This window comes from Lolium rigidum, chromosome 1, assembly GCF_022539505.1.
Source record: "Lolium rigidum isolate FL_2022 chromosome 1, APGP_CSIRO_Lrig_0.1, whole genome shotgun sequence".
Lineage (NCBI taxonomy): Eukaryota > Viridiplantae > Streptophyta > Magnoliopsida > Poales > Poaceae > Lolium > Lolium rigidum.
Window position 1 is genome coordinate 104,561,064 of NC_061508.1, and position 6,000 is coordinate 104,567,063.

Here is a 6,000-nt window from a genome sequence, read left to right on the forward strand (position 1 = left end):
ACATAAGGCATGAATGGGTGGAGCAGATGCAAATAAGTGTTGAGGTAAAACAGCAGAGCATCTCTACAAGAAGTTGTTGCTGAATCAAACTCTTGAGGGTCATTAAGTAAGGTTTTGCAGCTTCTATGAATACATCACATCGTTGGTACTGCCACCATGAGTATATAGCAGATGTTGCATCAAAGAACTTGTATGTTTCCAGTGAGGTTAGAGTCTTGCAATAGCCTTATTAAATACTGAGAGTATCCATTTGCAAGTTGAAGGCATTGGAGACACAACGATAGTTTCTAGTGGAGTGTAATGATCACCAGCTTGCCCATTGCAAATGGAATGGCATTCCATAATTTATTACACAATTGCCGATATCCAACACCCCATTTGATATTCACATTTATCTTGTCAGACTGCAAAACAAAAGATATTCTATAAAACAAATGAACCAGAAGCTTAACACAACAGAAATTCAAATGGGTGTGACTATTAACTGGGAAGTGCAAGGAATTAGATAGCTATAGCATTATGTTGCTTGACCTTATTGAATGATCAACTCAGACAAGAAAAATTGTCTCTGCAAAGGAAATAAACACTTTGACAGAATTTTACCTGCAACACATTACACATGATCTCTCTGTACCCTTCACTGCTCTGTACATCTACATGAGGTCAAGTGAATAAAAAAGAAATCCTAGTATTATTCCCCATAGCAATCTGCACGTACAAACAAAGGAAACATTAGTAATCAAAAGGTATCAGGACTGAGAAAGATCTACCAAAAGAGAGAAATAAGAGACAGAGGAACATGTGGTCCTCATGGTAGCACCACTATTTTCAACAACTGCAGCTTCGCCTTGCCGCTCGGCTGATCAAAACAGAAAAGGGGATCAATATTGTGCGTCCATGTCTAAGAAAGAGAGGCAGAGTTGAAGGAATAAATTCTATGAGAGGAATATCTGAACCAGGCTGCAAAACCTATCAACAAGAAAACAAAAAAATTTAGAGTGGGTTGCTGCTGCAAGATGCGAATGACAAAACTTCTTAGCAGGGTGCTCACCTTGATGTTGCAAGTTAGTGTTGCTTTGGGAGGTAGTAGCTAGCTTGGAGGAGGGCGTCATGGATGTTGTTCTACAGCAGGAAGCCTGCGGAGTTCTTTCCGGATCTCACTGGCGATGGCATGCACGGCCGTCCGGCAGCTGAGCAATGATACGTCTCAAACGTATCTATAATTTCTTATGTTCCATGCTACTTTTATGATGATACTCACATGTTTTATACACACTTTATGTCATTATTATGCATTTTCCGGCACTAACCTATTGACGAGATGCCGAAGAGCCGATTCTTGTTTTCTGCTGTTTTTGGTTTCGGAAATCCTACAAAGGAAATATTCTCGGAATCGGACGAAATCAACGCCCAGGGTCCTATTTTCCACGGAAGCTTCCAGAGCACCGAAGAGGGACCAGAGGGGAGCCCAGGGGGCCCCACCCCACATGGCGGTGCGGCCAAAGGGGGGCGCCCCCATACTGTGTGGGTCCCCCAGGACCCCTCCGAGGCTGCCCTTCCGCCTACTTAAAGCCTCCGTCGCGAAAACCCTAAAAAATAAGCCACGATACGGAAAACCTTCCAGAGCCGCCGCCATCGCGAAGTCCAATTCGGGGGACAGAAGTCTCTGTTCCGGCACGCCACCGGGACGGGGAATTGCCCCCCGGAAGGCATCTCCATCGACACAACCGCCATCTTCATCGCCGCTGCTATCTCCTATGATGAGGAGGGAGTAGTTCTCCCTCGAGGCTAAGGGCTGTGCCGGTAGCTTTGTGGTTAATCTCTCTCCCATGTACTTCAGTACAATGATCTCATGAGCTGCCTTACATGATTGAGATCCATATGATGAGCTTTGTATCACTATTAATCTATGTGCTGCTCTAGTGATGTTATTAAAGTAGTCTATTCCTCCTCCATGATGTAATGTTGATAGTGTGTGCATCATGTAGTACTTGGCATAGGTTATGATTGTAATCTCTTGTAGATTATGGAGTTAACTATTACTATGATAGTATTGATGCGATCTATTCCCCCTTTCATAGCTGATGGTGACAGTGTGCATGCTATGTTAGTACTCGGTCTAAATTGCAATGGTCTATTATGCACTCTAGAAGTTACTTAAATATGAACTCCGGATGTTGTGGAGCTTGTTTACTCCGGCTTGAGGTGTGCTTTTGTAGCCCTACACAATGAATGGTGTTTGTTATCCAACAAGAGAGTGTGAGAAGTAGCACAAGTGAAGAGAAGTTATTTATTTATGTGATCATTTTTGAGAGTGTCCACTAGTGAAAGTATGATCCCTAGGCCTTGTTTCCAAACATCGAATCTCCGTTTATTTACTGTTCTACTGCATGTTTACTTGCTGCCATATTTATTTCAGATTGCAATTACCACTTACAATCATCCATATTACTTGTATTTTACTATCTCTTCGCCGAACTAGTGCACCTATACATCTGACAAGTGTATTAGGTGTGTTGGGGACACAAGAGACTTCTTGTATCGTAATTGCAGGGTTGCTTGAGAGGGATATCTTTGACCTCTACCTCCCCGAGTTCGGTAAACCTTGGGTGATTCACTTAAGGGAAACTTGCTGCTGTTCTACAAACCTCTGCTCTTGGAGGCCCAACACTGTCTACAGGAATAGAAGCGTTCGTAGACATCAAGCTATTTTCTGGCGCCGTTGCCGGGGACGTGAAGGAAAATTACACCACAGAGATTTCTAACTCCCACGTCAACTGCACGCCAGCAAGCTATTTTCTGGCGCCGTTGCCGGGGAGGTAAGGTAAAAGGTATTCACATCTTCCGACTACTAAGCTATTTCCTAGCACTGTTGCCGGTGTGTGAGTGCTCGAAGCTATTTCCTTTAGATCCTGCAATTGCATCTTTTTGTTTCTTGTTTTATTTCACTAGTTAGGCTTAATGGAAAACAACAACAAAATTAGAGATCTTTATAGTATTTATCTTGAGTTAGGACATGAGGTGTTTGAAGAGAAAATTAAAAAACCTATGGAACTTTATATGCATGCTAATGACAATGTTATTAGTACGAATGCTTTGAACACCATTGTTGCTAATGCTATGGAAAATTCTAAGCTTGGGGAAGCTGGTTTTGATGAGCATGATATTTTTAGTTCCCCAAGCATGGAGGAGAAAATTTACTTTGATGATACTTTACCTCCTATATGTGATGATTACAATGATGATTGTGATATTTTCGGTCCATCTACTATTGACGATAAAATTCATTATGATTACTCTATGCCTCCAATTTACGATGATTATAATGATGGATGTGATAGTTTTACTCCCACTATTACTAATAAAATTGATTATGCTTGTGTGGAGAGTAATGATACTTTTATGCATGTGAATAAGAATGCTTTATGTGATAGTTATATTGTTGAGTTTGTTCATGATGCTACTGAAAGTTATTATGAGAGAGGGAAACATGGTTATATGCATCTTAACAATATTAAGTTTCCCCTCTTTATGTTGAGAATCTTGAAGTTACTCGTGTTTTATCTTCCTATGCTTGTCACTTTGCTCCTCATGAATTTATTTGTGTACAAGATTCCTTTTCATAGGAAGTGGGTTAGGCTTAAATTTGTTTTGAATTTGCCTTTTGATGCTCTCTTTTGCTTCAACTCTTCATTCTTATGTGAGCATCATTAAAATTGTTGAGCCCATCTTAATGGCTATAAAGAATGCACTTCTTGGGAGATAACCCATGTTTTTATTTTACTACAACAATTTTGTTTTATATTTGAGTCTTGGAAGTTGTTACTACTGTAGCAACCTCTCCTTATCTTTATTTTATTGCATTGTTGTGTGATACGTCTCCAACGTATCTATAATTTCTGATGTTCCATGCTTGTTTTATGACAATACCTACATGTTTTGTTCACACTTTATAATGATTTTATGCGTTTTCCGGAACTAACCTATTGACGAGATGCCGAAGTGCCAGTTCCTGTTTTCTGCTGTTTTTGGTTTCAGAAATCCTAGTAAGGAAATATTCTCGGAATTGGACGAAATCAACGCCCAGTATCTTATATTTCAAGGAAGCTTCCAGAGCACCGAAGAGGGGCCAGAGGAGAGCCAGGTGGGCCCCACACGGGGTGGCGGCGCGGCCAGGGGGGCCCTGGTGTCTGGAGCCCCCGTGGCCCTTCCGACTCTGACTCTTCGCCTATATAAGCCTCCCTGACCTAAATCTTCGATACGAATAAGCCACGATACGAGAAAAGTTCCAGAGCCGCCGCCATCGCGAAGCCAAGATTCGGGGGACAGAAGTCTCTGTTCCGGCACACCGCCGGGACGGGGAAGTGCCCCCGGAAGGCATCTCCATCGACACCACCGCCATCTTCATCACCGCTGCTGTCTCTCATGAGGAGGAAGTAGTTCTCCATCGAGGCTAAGGGCTGTACCGGTAGCTATGTGGTTCATCTCTCTCCCATGTACTTCAATACAATGATCTCATGAGCTGCCTTACATGATTGAGATCCATATGATGAGCTTTGTAATCTAGATGTCGTTATGCTATTCAAGTGGATTTTACTTATGTGATCTCCGTAGACTCCTTGTCCCACGTGTGTAAAGGTGACAGTGTGTGCACCGTGTGGGTCTCTTAGGCTATATTTCACAGAATACTTATTCACTGGGTTATGATTTGAGTTGGATGTCTCTATGAAATTGTGGTGTGTTAGTACCTCCTATGAATGCTCACGAGTGACGGCGTGGGATGTTTATTAGTACTTGGGAATACATCTTTAAGGTTTGCCTACATGATGAATTAGAGTTCGTTATCTTGCCAGAGAGTAATTCAGAATAGCATAGTGAAGTGCTTATTTATATTCCTTTATGATTGCAATGTTGAGAGTGTCCACTAGTGAAAGTATGATCCCTAGGCCTTGTTTCTAAGCATTGAAACAGCGCTTATTTACTGTTCTGCTACATGTTTGCTCGCTGCCATATTTATTTCAGATTGCTATTACCACTCATATACATCCATATTACTTGTATTTCACTATCTCTTCGCCGAACTAGTGTACCTATACATCCGACAAGTGTATTGGGTGTGTTGGGGACACAAGAGACTTCTTGTATCGTGATTGCAGGGTTGCTTGAGAGGGATATCTTTGACCTCTTCCTCCCTGAGTTCGATAAACCTTGGGTGATCCACTTAAGGGAAAACTTGCTGCTGTTCTACAAACCTCTGCTCTTGGAGGCCCAACACTGTCTACAGGAAAAGAAGCGTGCGTAGACATCAAGCTATTTTCTGGCGCTAGCTGTTGCCCGGGAGGAAAGGTAAAAGGCACTCACACTCCGGTCCCAGGCAACTAAGCTATTTTCTGGCGCCGTTGCTGAGTGCTCGAAGCTATTTCCTTTAGATCCTGCAATTGCATCTTTTTGTTTCTTGTTTTTCACTAGTTAGGCATAATGGAAAGCAACTATGAGCTTTTTAATCTATTTCCTGAGTTAAGACATGGAATGTTTGCTGCGAAAATTAAAAAACCTATGGAATCTTATTTGCATGCTAGTAGCAATGATATTAGTATGAACGCTTTGAACACCATTGTTGCTAATACTATGGAAAATTCTAAGCTTGGGGAAGCTGGTTTTGATGAGCATGATATTTTTAGTCCCCCAAGCATGGAGGAGAAATTTTTCTTTGATGATACTTTGCCTCCTATTTATGATGATTATAATGATAGTGGTCTTTTGGTGCCGCCTACTATGGAGAGTAAATTTTAATATGATTGTACTATGCCTCCTACACTTGATGAGAATAATAATGATAGCTACTTTGTTGAATTTGCTCCCACTACAATTAATAAGAATGACTATGCTTATGTTGGGAGTAGTAATAATTTTATGCATGTAGCTCATGATAAGAATGTTTCATTTGATAGTTATATTGTTGAGTTTGTTCATGATGCTACTGAAAATATTTATGAGAGA